General features: G+C 38.2%; 1 non-coding gene across 1 annotated transcript; it reads right to left on the reverse strand.

The window, feature by feature from the left end:
- Positions 1 to 1,354: 1,354 nt before the first annotated feature.
- LOC138812962 (U6 spliceosomal RNA) lies at positions 1,355 to 1,461 on the reverse strand. Its single transcript, XR_011367667.1, has one exon. It is a non-coding gene; the product is annotated as a U6 spliceosomal RNA (small nuclear RNA).
- Between the last annotated feature and the right edge of the window lie 11,710 nt (positions 1,462 to 13,171).

Here is a 13,171-nt window from a genome sequence, read left to right on the forward strand (position 1 = left end):
CATGACATTATTTTTCAAAAATTTTAATGAACTAGAAAAGAGCATGAATGGAGATGTAGCTAATATACTAGCTCACCAAACTAGAGGGGAAAGGCCTAGCAAGACCTTAAAGCCCTAAGTTCAAACTCTGAGCACGCCAACATGCAGGCACACACACATACACACACACTCACACACTTATTCACGTCAGTGTTTTGCATTAATTTCTTAGTTAATGATATTATATGGGTATAATAGGGGAAATAAACTTTTCCATCTCGGAACATTTTTATATGTATTTTATTGTTAAAATACCATACAGAGGGGTTTCAGTTACATGAGCAAGGTAATGAGTCCATTTCCTCTCAGGCATTGTTACCTCCTCCTTTGTTTTTCCCCCCACCATCCCTTCCTCACACCTCTACAAGTACACTCCCCTTCATCCCCCCCAACCCCACCTAAATTGTAAAGTTCAACTTTCAACATAGTGTCTTGTGCATCTCATTGTCACAATGGGTCGACCAGTATTCCTAGTTAACCATTTTGTTTCTTCTTTCCCCTCCCCAATTAGCTAAGTGTATATACAAGATTCAGGTGCACCAAAATCAAATACAGTGAAAACAGAGGTTATACTGTGGGCGAGGAACATATAAAGAAACAATAAAATACATCGTACATTATAAATACGTTTGAAATAATAGCAAGCAAGAAAAAAACCCACTTGTGTACTTACTTTGGGGGTCATTTCATTTAACATCATCTTATATGGTCATATGCCCATAGCTTTTGACCTTTTCTGCTTATCTCAGACATATATTATTTATTGCAAATAAGGGAAACCATGGGACCTATGTTTCTTTGGACTTGGCTTACTTCACTAATATAATTTTTTCCAAGCCTTTCCATTTCCTAACAAATTGGGCAATGTCATTCTTTCAGATGGAGGTATAGAATTCCTATTCTCACACACACACACACACACACACACACACACACACACACACACACACACACACACACAATGGAAATCAATCAATCAATCTATCTATCTATTTATCTATCTATAACATTTTCTTGATCCATTCAGGTACTGAGAGGCATCAATGTTGGTTCCATATTTTAGCTATGGTAAATAATGCTGCAATAAATATAGTAGTGCTAGTAGTTTTAGTATGGTCTTGTTTGTGATCATTTGGGTAAATGCCCAGAAGAAGTATTTGTTGGGTCATAGGGGAGCGCTATGTGGAATCTTTTGAGGAACCTTCATACTCCTTTCCGAAGTAGCTGAACAAGTTTACACTCCCACCCAAGAATGCAGTATGGTTCGAATGCAGTAGGGTTCCTTTCTGGCCACATCCACTCCATCGTCTGTTGTAAAAATATGGAACACTTCATGAATTTGCTTGTCATCTTTGCACAGGGGCCATGGTACTCTTCTCTGTATCATTTCAATTTTAGTGTATGTGCTGCCGAATTGAGCACAGAACATTTTTTATATATAAAGTGTAATTGATTTTCTTAAACTAAACAATTCAACAAAAAGTAAGTTCTAAAGAATTGTTGTGAAATTTTAAAACCATGTGTTTCTTATATAAGCACACATTTATGAATAAAGTCAAGATAGGCATGTCAAAAACAATATAATTCCAGATATTTGTTGTTCAAGAGATGTGTAAGAGGAGGAATTCAATTATTCTATACAAGGCACCTCTCATAATGAACATTCAAGCAAGTGTTAAGGTTTGTTAAAAGTTTTAATGTTTTAAATATTTTTAATTTTGGGAATTTGCTTATATATATGCCAAAATTAAGACTGTATGACATGTCATAAAACTTTTCCATAAAGTATTTAAGATTTATTGTAGCAGCATATACTACTAAGTGTGTACATTTCAGAGTTTATAGAAATTTTACTAATGATAATTTGCAAATTCTTTGTGTAAAGAAGCAGAGTGAAGAGTTAAGACTTTGTTAATTCCACAGTTTCTGTTAAAACTTTAGGGCTTCCTTACATTATAGGTTAGCGAGGAACAAATGATGATATAAGCCATATACAGATGAGATGAGCCATAAATAATAATCTTAGTGGGAAACTTTAAAGACTACTCATAGCCTATAAAACTCTTATTGAACATCATAATCTTAGGCAGTTTTAAATGTACAGGATTATGAAAAAATAGTAAAACCTAATATGTAGTATACTTCAAATACTGGAAACACTGGTAATTGTTTCATTTTTCATTTTATTAATCATTAATATTTAATTATTGGTTTTGTTTATTGTAGCATTGTTTTCCTTGTTGTAATATAATACAACTTTTTGTAAGTCGTCATTAGGAGGTACTTTGAGAATGTTACTGGGATGGCCACACCATGTTTTATAGGTGCATATGAATTTACAAAGAGCAAAATTAAGAACAAAATACTCATTAAAATTTTTCTCAAGTAGAGTCTGAACCAGGAGTGTTAAGTGTCCACAGCTAAAATCTTAGCCCTAGGCTGAAGCAGCCGTCTTACAGAGTTGAGGACACAAAAGTTTTTGTTGGTCGTGAGGCTTGAAATCTTGGGCCTGGGTGCTTTCCCTTAGCTCTTTAGCTCAAGGCTAGTGCTACCACTTGAGCCACAGGACCACCTTTGTCTTTTTGTACTGATGTGGTACTGAGGAATCAAACCCAGGGCCTCATTCATTCTAGGCACGCACTCTACCACTGAAACCCCTTCGCAGTTCCTGAGAAAGTGTATTTTAAAAAGTCATCTAAACAACATTTGCTTTCTGCTTTGGCTTATATAATGATATACATGAATATCTTTTTATATTTTTGTGAATTGTCATACTTCTAAATTTATATTAATTTCAGCCACTTTATCCTTTTCAAAGTCATGAAATATCTCTAAGAATTTGTTTCTGTAAAGACTGTTTTTGCATTTATAATTTCTTCTGAGTCACTTTTATTTTTTTCAAAATCACTTTATATTTTATATTGACGGGTTTTCACACATCAAATGCCTTCAAATGTATATATGTATTAAGGTTTGTATCCTGTCAATAAATGTGTAGAACACAATTATACCACTGACAAAAGATGATTTGCACTTCATTTATGTGCTTTTGGACTTGGAGAGTGATTTTAGGTGTGTCAACACAAGTAGAATCAGCATGAAACAAGCCAGCATTTCTTCATTTAAGATATAAGGAAAGGATACAGGTTGATCCATTGTAACAATAGGATGTACAAGACACTCTATCAGAGGGGGATGGAGGGAGGAGTTGAGGTGGTGTAAAGGGAAGGGATGGTAGAGGAAAAACAGGAGGGGTTAACAATGCTCAATAAGAAATGTTCTCATTTCCTTACTTGTGTAACTGTAACCCCTCTGTACAGTATCTTTACAATAAAAGTATATATTAAAGAGATACAAGGAAAATTTCTGTACTTATGGGAAGTTATATTTGTCATTCAATATCAGCAAGGTATTGTTTTTAGGATGACAGGCATATTAAAATTTTGGATACTCAAATTCTCTACAAAAATAAATATATTATTTACATTAGAAACTGCCCACAATCTAGTGCAGTGTAATTGCTATGAGAAATTTTACCGCATTCTAGGTTTGTAATGGAAAGTAAATGTATATGCAATATCAACAGATATGAATTTTTTCAGATAATTTTTGTCTGCATTTTGTGGATGGAATTGGGAAAGCAATTTTAAAAAGCACAAATTTCATCACCAAGAGCTGTCAGCAAACCGTAACAAGTTTCTAATACATCAAAATTGAATGGTTTGGAACTCCAAGAAGTACTTGAATTGACACATTATCAGAAAGTGTAACCAGGCAAGCACTTTTGTTTTTAAATTTTTTGGAGGGGTCCGGTCGTGGGCCTGAACTTTGGGCCTGGGAGCTGTCCCTCAGCTCTTCAGCTCAAGGTTAGCACTCTACCACTTGAGCCACAGAGCCACTTCTGGTTTTTTTTCCTGCTTATGTGGTGTTGAGGCATCGAACCCAGGGCCTCATGCATGCAAGGCAATCGCTCTACCACTAAGCCACATTCCCAGCCCCTAGGCAAGCACTTTTAAGAAATGCAGCTACTAGATTTCTCATTGAGTGCTTTCATAACACTTTGTGAAATACAAGTCAGAACCTCATTGGAGACTAGACAGTTTTCCCTCACCTTTCTGTCAAGCTCAGTTATTATCAATCAACATATAGCTAATCTTGAATAATCCTCTAATAAGAAAATGTTGATGGAGTGTTTATATGCAGAAAAGCTCGGAACGCTAACTTTTTCCAATTGGCCTGAATGGTTGACCCCCACCCTATTATCCCAAGTCCATACGGACTCCAGGCATAATTCCAGGTATGTGTGAACTCCTTTGATGTGCAGGTAGGGCAATCCACCTAGGCCCAGTTGTAAACATCCCATCTCAGACCCAACTGAAAGTCCTCCATCTTTCTTGACCTAGGGGCTTTTCATTAACCTCTACCTCCTTGATCAGATCTCCTATAAAACACTGATCCTGTGCCAGCTACCTCACACAACCTCAATCCTGCTGGAAGGTCTGTGCCCCTGGCTGTTCCTCAATAAAGAGTCCTTTCTGTTGGTGATCAAGTCAGGCCTATTCCTTTTCCATTCTCCTCCATTTTCCTAACATATGGTGCTGACACCCAGGAGATAAAAAGCACCAGGAGTAAGTAGGTGCCCTCTGCCAAGGGGCCACCCACCTCCTTGCCACCTCTCATGGAGCCTTTCTGCTACCTTCCTCCTCCTTCCAAGGCTTTTCTTCATCAGAAGCACAGAGCCCTCTGAGCTTACTTTGGGCTAAACAGACACCTGAAAAACCTCCCAGCCTTTGCTTTTGTAAGCAGTGCAAGCAGTGGATGGCCACGCTGCTGTGGCTTGAGATATTATTGCCCCCCTGCGTAAGCTCAGAAAAGGCCTTATCTCTCCCCCTATTCTCTATCCTTTACCCTGTCCCTGGATTCTGATCTCCAGGCAGGAGGCTCTTCACTGTTTGACTGACTTCACCCAATACCTAAAAGCCTTCAGGACAAGGTAACTAGCCCGGTCTGTGGTGTAGGCACCTGACATGGACCCCAGGAGGGCAGGACTCCCTCCCTTCTTTCTTGTCTGTGGGGTACAGAGACTCCAGAAGTCTCTTCTTTCCTTATACCCTGATACCCTTTAATTAGGACCTTTGGGGATGCCCTCTCTTAATTATTGGGATCCATCCGTCTGGCTTCCCAAAGCCCCAGCGGTGCCTGGAGCATCAGGACAGGCTCCATAGTCCTACCAAAATTTCCAAATTGTCTCCCAAAGACACCCCATTGGCATGCCTGCTGTCTAAACTTAAGACTTTGGGCTGACTGATTTACAGTCATAAAAAAACAAAACTGACTTGTTTTTATTCCAAAATCTGGTCTCATTACCATGGCACTGCTGACCTAAATTCAGAACCTTAGGTTTTACTCTTGCTGATTTAAACAATTCTCCAATGAAACTGGGAGGAGTCTGAGGTCCCCTAAAACTAAGCCCTCCTCAAGCTCTGCTCCAGAAAATCCTCACTTTGCTTGTTCTGTTCGGTCCACCAAGTCCTTCTCTGACCTCCACTCCAGAGGGCTCCCTCTCCACTCTCCTGCCTTGCTCACCAAGCCCTTCTCTGCCAGGAGCCACCCAACGTTTCCTCTAAAAAAGTAACTCCTTATCTTGTAGCAACTCAATCTGTCTCTCTCCCCCTCTCCATTTCCCTCTATCTCTCTTTTCTTTGATGACCTCCATCACAAAAGAACCTTTTCTCCTTCCTTGCTCTTCTAACTACACTCTTGGTATTTGCAGTTGGTCCATATTCTCTAGGCTAAAACTGTGTCTGTTTCAAGCAAACTCCTTTTGCTGACCCCAGTCTCTGTGCCTGCCTGTCTGCATGCTTGTGTAGCTGACACAAGGTGGGGGTGGGCATAGGCCTCCAAAGGTAAAACAACAAGCTATGAGTCCTGTTAAAAATCCTTCTAAACAAACCCCTCCATACTTATACATTTCTCAACCCTCTTCTATGGCTAATACACCTTCTTCCCTTCCAGACCATAATTAAATGGTCCTCTGGTCTGGACATTTCGTTAATCTGTTATTGACTGAGGCTGGCTGACAAACACACTGAGGACAGCCTCTGTCTTTTGCTGCTCTCTCCCTTTACCACCCTGAAATCCCTTAATAGAAACAAGCCAATCCTTCTTCTCGTAGGGACTTAGACAATAATACAGTCCTTTCCTCTTTCCTGAGTCCACTCACTTCAAAATCTAGATTCTTAATTTCTTCTCTAAGTGGCTACCGAAGAAAAATCCCTCCCTCTCACCTCTTCCAATAACTTTATCCAATTATTCAAACTACCTTTTCAGTAACTTCATTATGCCACATCCTCCCTTTAAATATCTGCAGGTTAAAAGTTCTATCTTTTCCCCTTACAAACCTGTTCAACCACCTCCTCCCCCAATTCTCTCTACATGCCTTGGAAGCTGAACCTAGCAAGAGACAAAGACCACATGATGGGTTTTTCTTCAACCCCCACACTTCCACCAACCTATCTCCTCTCTACTCTTCACTGTTCTAATGGTTAAAATGTTCAATTTAAAATATTAAACCACCTCATCACCAAAATTGATTTAAAGGGTTCCTTCTCTTGTTGTCAATGTTTGTTTAAAGGTGGAAATTCTGTTTGTCAAAATTTGCCTTGCATTTTGTTTGGTATTGCCTTGAACACATGTTTTTTTATCATATTGGTCAAAACAATACTACTTTGCCATTGGAATTCCAAAAAATCTTATGGCCTATTTTCATTTTTTTTAAAACATACGTGCCTTAAAACGTTTGTTTAAGTGTGTGTGTGTGTGTGTGAGAGAGAGAGAGAGAGAGAGAGAGAGAGAGACAGAGACAGAGACAGAGACAGAGACATACAGAGAGAGAGACAGAGCACGTTCAACATAATCTCATTATAATACATAAAAACTGTGTAAAAATTATCTTCTTGTAATTCTTGGTAGTGATATTTCTCAACAAATGTGCTGTTTGTTATAAGAAAACATCTTTTTCAAGGGTAGTAGTAAAAGTAGTGAGACCCAGTTCAGCTCCTAGCCAGCTGTGAGGATAAACACCGGTAAGGAGGTAAGAATTTTCTAAAAATGTTTGTTCCACATATTTGTTTCTGTCAGAAAATTTGAGTATGTGGAAGATGGTATGAATATTCCTTAAAAGACAGTTTATGAGTAAAAGTTTGTATGTAATTGTTGGCTGTGATTTACATTAAAACTATCATGTCATTCTCTATGTCCATCTAAAGTCAAGTGTCTTAACCAATCTTTGTATAAATTTGTAAGCAACAAACAGGAGATCTGACAATTCATCCGAGGGACAGATTCTGGCCAAGATCTTGCTTGGACTATCCTACCTCCACCATGGTAGATTGGACTTCTGACTGACTCCATCACACACAGCTGATTCTTGGTAAAAGACTGCTTTAGATTTACAAAAACTAAGACTCCTGGAAAACTCTCTGGAAACCTTTCCAAGCCTGACCTGAGAAAGCCAGCTGCATTGTTATGGTGTTAAAACATGTGTAGGCCAGGACAGCCTCTTGTAAAATTGGTTATCAGGTTTTCCAGGCATCCAAGCTGTGCTCAAACTCTCATCCCATCAATTGAGTTTTGTCATTGTAGAGTTCTGGCAAGTATTTGTTGATCAATTCTTGACAGGATGCATGTAAGCTCTACTTGTTCCTATTAATTTCTGGTTGCTTTAATTGGAAATAATAAAAGATTTTTGTGGCACATATTGCAGTTCAAAGCCAGCCTGGGCAGAAAAATCCCTCTGAGACTCTATAATCAGCAAAGAGCCAGGCTGGAAGCAGGCTCAAAAATTAACGATCCAAAGGCTAAAAGTGAGCTTGTGACTCAAAGTGCTAGCTTTGAGCTGAAGTGCTCAGGGAATTCCCTCAGGCCTTGAGTTCAAAGCCTATATCTAAGCCACAAGCACCTACACGTCCAGGACAAAGTGGAAAAGAATAAGAGGAGATGATGTCACATCAGCCACTTCGTGCCTACCTTTTCAAAATTAACCAGAGCCAAGCGGTCAATAGACACAAGTTGAGAAGCTTGTCCATCTACTGTCTGTATCTGTCTAACTTCTAACTGGACAGGAATTTACATTCTTGCCTTTGTTACCTGCTATTGATAGGAAATGATCAAGGTCTCACACCAGGCCCTTAACTTCTCCAATCCAGGCCTAACTTCTGACTGGTTATGGGCTCATGATACAAATGGAACATTTATGGCTTGTGCCCAGGATTTGTTTTACTGTGTCACTCATATGAACTAGTCCTGCCACCTTGTCAGACTTTTGACTGATCTCATCATTTTCAAGTTTCTCTCTAACAGGATAACAGTCCTCACTCAGGATCTGGGACCAAGTCAAGGCCATCCTATTACTGCAGGCAACCAGAGGCTTTGCTGACACTGCCCTGGATCCAACACAGACCTGAAAGACCCCAGCCCCAGTGACTCCTTTAAACCCTCATGCCAGCAGGAAATAGCCAGAAAAGACCATGATGCCCCTCCACATTTTATACTCCTTCAGGTTTACAAATGATGGGAATCTGCTTTGTTCTCATAACTCCATGATACTCCCACTCATCACAATTCTTTTTATGTCTCAAAGACCCTATATGAAGATCTTGCCTCTCACCTCTTGGCCCTAACATTCTATCAAGATGGAATATGATGAATTGACCCCGACCCTATATCCCGGGTATTTGTGAACTCCTTTGAATTACAGGAAGGGCAATCCACCTAAGCCCAGCTGTACACATCCCATTGTGGTCCCAACTGAAAGGCCCCCACCTTTCTTGACCTAGGAGCTTTTCATTAACCTCTACCTCCTTGCTCAGATCTTTTATAAAAACCCTGATCCTGTCCCAGCTCCCTCACACAACCTCCAAACCCACTGGAAAGGCTGTGCCCCTCACTGTTCATCAATAAACAGTCCTTGTTTGTTGATGATCAAGTCCATCCTATTCCTTTTCCACTCGCCTCCATTTTCCTAACAAGGACCATCTGTATTCTATGGCCCAGAAGTGAGAAAATTAGGTAAGCATATATGTAATTTTGATTCTACCCACATCAGTTATCTATCCAGACCTGTATCAAAGTGAGAGGATTTTAAAAGAATTTAGTGATTTAAAATTTAAAATTAAATGTAGAATGAAATTAGTTCCAATGCATTACTTTAAGATATTTAGAAACAAGTGAGCAACCTAAAGGTCAATAAGACTTTTTTATTGGAAGGGAAGGAATAGTGTTATTTGGTTCTGTATATTCTAAGTAATTGGCAAAACGAATTTACAAAATAAAATTTACATTTGCAGCAGATTTGACACTTATTAATTTTTGTATATTGAAAGGAGCACAAGCCTCAAGAATATGTCGATGCAATCCTCTAATTTATCTCTAAATGCTTATGCTTCTGGTCTCAATATTAAAACTTCAAAAACTTAATTTTTAGCTAGTTGTGCAAAGGGATTTCGTTTCATCATGTCAGTGTTGAAGAGAGTGTACATGTGCATTTCAATGTACAATGCATCTGGATCATTTTCACACTTTCCATTTTTCTTCCTTCACTTACCCCAATCCCATTTTCCCTTCAAGTTTCCTATTTATATTCTCACATATGTACATTGAGGGTTATGACTGTATTAATCAACCATTTCCATCTCCATTCTTCTGCCCTATTCCCATTAAGCCCAGCTCTCCCTTTTAAAACTTGTTTCAACTTCAGGGTATTTTGTTAAATTTCTCTCCCTTTGGCATTTGGCTTTGGGCTTGCCACATTCTCTTCCATGTTTGACCTACATAACTGAAGATATTTCTCCACATTTCTAATCTCTGAATGGCTGAGATAGGTCTCTTTTACTATAACCATTCTGTCCTAAATTTAGAATTGTATTCCTTCTTTGGTAGTCTGCTCATCACAGGGAAAGCTGTAGAACTCAAGGCAAATAGGGTGGAAAAGTGTAGTAGTGGAGGTCATTAGACATTGATGAAGTAAACTATATAACTCATGAGTATAGATGCAAGGGAGGAACTGGGAGAGAATGAGGGAATGGAAGACAGTGTATGAAAGGAAATATACTCATTAACTGACTCACATAATTGGAATCTCTCTGTATATCACCTCTGTTATAACAATTAAAGTCATTTGAAAAAAATTCCTCCATGCAATATGCTAGCCTAAACTACTTCCTTTGAAGAAAATCTACAGCAGTTAGAACAACAGTTAAATTTATTAGAAAGAAAATACAATATTTAATTTGAAACCGTATCACATCAAATGAGGTTAGGCCAAAAAAAGAAAATAGAGTCAGGAAAATCTTTTTGTTGCTATTAACTGTCTGCAGAGAACTCTGAAGTTGAGCTAAAAGTGGAAATGCTATGAGGTGGCAAGTCCACCCTGACATCTCAGAATGCTGAGAGCTGGCCACAGAAGGGTTAAAACAGACAATTCTTGAGAGAGTTAAGAGACTGGAGTGTCACACTCCTTCCTTAGTGCTGGAAATGCTGAATTTTCAGTGCTGTTGACCTTGAAGGCAAAGGTGATGTGTATATCAGGTCTAGACATTGTCTGGTTGCAGTCTTCTCTCTCAAAACAAGGGAAAAAAGTGTCTTTCACAAACTCTGTTTCAGCTCTGATGGTAATATTAATATAGATGCTTTATTTATTTTCTTGGTCATGGGGCTTGAACTCTAGGCCTCAGTACTGTTCCTGAGGTCTTCAATTCAAGGCTATTGTTTTACCAATTGAGCCATAGCACCACTTCAGTTTTCTGGTGATTAATTTGAGATGAGTGTCTCAATGACTTTCCTGACCCTGCTGGCTTTGAACTGCAATCCTCATTTCTTTGCCTCCTGATTAGCTAGGATTATGGGTGTGAGTAACTCGTACCTAGCTAGATGCTTTATTTTTTTTCATGTATCCATGGTTACTTGCTCTATGTAAATTCAAGAAAAAATGTTTGATTGTAGAGACTCAAGGCCCAAGTGCTACTTAGCCTTGGGAACCCAGGTTTCACTCTATCTCTCTTTTATATTTATTTTTTTTTTTGCTTTTTCTGCTTTTTTATTGTGAAAATGCTGTACAGAGGGGTTATAATTATATGGGCAAGATAATGTGTACACTCTTATAAAGCATTGTAGCCTCTTCATTTGTTTCCCCTTCCCATCCTCCCTCCGCCCCCCCAACCAAACCTCCTCCCAGCCCAAAAAAGTTGTAAAATTCTTTTTCGACATAATGAATTGTGCATCTCATTGTTGCAATAGGTACACTTGTATCCCTATTTAAACGATTTGTTTTTTCCCTTGCCATACACAAATTATACCAACAACAAATACAGTGAAAGTAGGGGTTATATTATGGGGGAGGGACATACAAAGCAACAAAGAAATAATCTAATAAATGTGTTAGAAACAATTGCATGAAAGAAAAAAAACATTTGAATACATATCTTAAGGTTCATTTCCCTAACATCAACTTATCTGGCCTTTTCTGCTTGACTCAGACATATACTATATATTGCAAATAAGGGAAACCATAGGACCTATGTTTCTTTGGGCCTGGCTTACTTCACTTAATATAATTTTTTCCAAGTCTTTCCATTTCCTAACAAATGGGGCAATGTCATTCTTTCTGATGGAGGCATAGAACTCCATTGTGTATATATACCACATTTTCTTGATCCATTCATCTACTGAGGGGCATTTGGGTTGGTTCCCTATTTTAGCTATGGTAAATAATGCTGCAATAAACATAGTCGTGCTGGTACCTTTAGTGTGGTTTTGTTTGTGAACATTTTGGTAAATACCCAAAAGTGGGATTGGTGCTCAAAAGACTCCACATAGAGCTCCCCTATGACCCAGCAATCTCTTTTTCTTTATATATGTGTTTGTCTGATTTTCTTTGGCTCCAGATTAATATATAACTATGTCGGATTATGGTTAACAACAATTTTCCTCTACAATGGTAAGAGAAATGTCCATTTTAAGAGACATATCAGCAAAGTAAAATTGATCAATAAGAAAAACTGGTTCCCAAATAGAGCATTTGAAGAAAAAACGAAGAGATAATTGGAGAGAAGAGGAAATGAGAGAAAGAGACAGAGAGAAAAAGAGACAAATTAGAAAGAAGGACGTAAAGAAATCTAATAAGCAGGAAACAGAATGAACAGAGAAAACCATAGAAAATTAGTCTTGTAAAGATACCTTAGAATCAGACAGACAGATTTCTAGAAAGGCCACAGATTATATTATCAAACATAGGCTAAGAATCAGGTAAGCTAAGGACCATGGAACAATCCAAAAACTATGTAAGGACAGTAATTTAAGTACACACACCTTTCTCAGTCCCCTACCACATCCAAAATTGTATGGGATCACATTATTTCAGCAACTCTTGTAAAACTTCATTAAGATAGTTCAGTGTTGCTCATGAGGATGTGATCTCTGACAAGCTGCTAGTGAATCTTCACCTTCCAGAAGTCACCTACTTGGTGTCATTGAATCACATAACAAATGTTATCACCTTTTCTCATATCAGAATAACAGGACACAAATGGAAACAGATCTGCACTCAATTTAGAATATAAGATTTTATAATTACTTAATCTACAAGTCATCTTTATCTGATTTAGAAACATGTTCCTAAAGCTGAAATTGTTTTTGTCCTTTTCAAGCCTGGACACCCTTAGGGACATAAAAATGCAATGTAAAAACATGAGAAATAAAAAAAAAAACACCTCACCAGAGATCCTTTCATTCTTTCTTGATGTTGACAATGATCAGAAGATTCTGGAAGCATGGCTGGGAGATTGGCAAATGAGGTAGTCAGGAAAGAACCTCTGTGATTTAGCCCCAGATTTTCCTGTTGAAAATATTCTAAATGAGCTGGAAAATCATAAAGCCTTCTGGGGAAAAGAATTTTTTCTGTGTCAAGTAGAGCATTAAACTCTTCACTAAAGGTGAATCCACAATCTATTAGTTGGTAGATAGGATAAAAGCAATTAATTTCTAGGTTAATATACATATAGGATTTTAAAAAATAATGTTCCCACAAAATAAATGAATAATTGAAAGAAAAAACACATCCCAACTTTAGTACAAT

The sequence above is a fragment of the Dipodomys merriami genome, unplaced genomic scaffold, assembly GCF_024711535.1.
Source record: "Dipodomys merriami isolate MVZ:Mamm:240054 unplaced genomic scaffold, mDipMer1.0.p SCAF_571, whole genome shotgun sequence".
NCBI lineage: Eukaryota > Metazoa > Chordata > Mammalia > Rodentia > Heteromyidae > Dipodomys > Dipodomys merriami.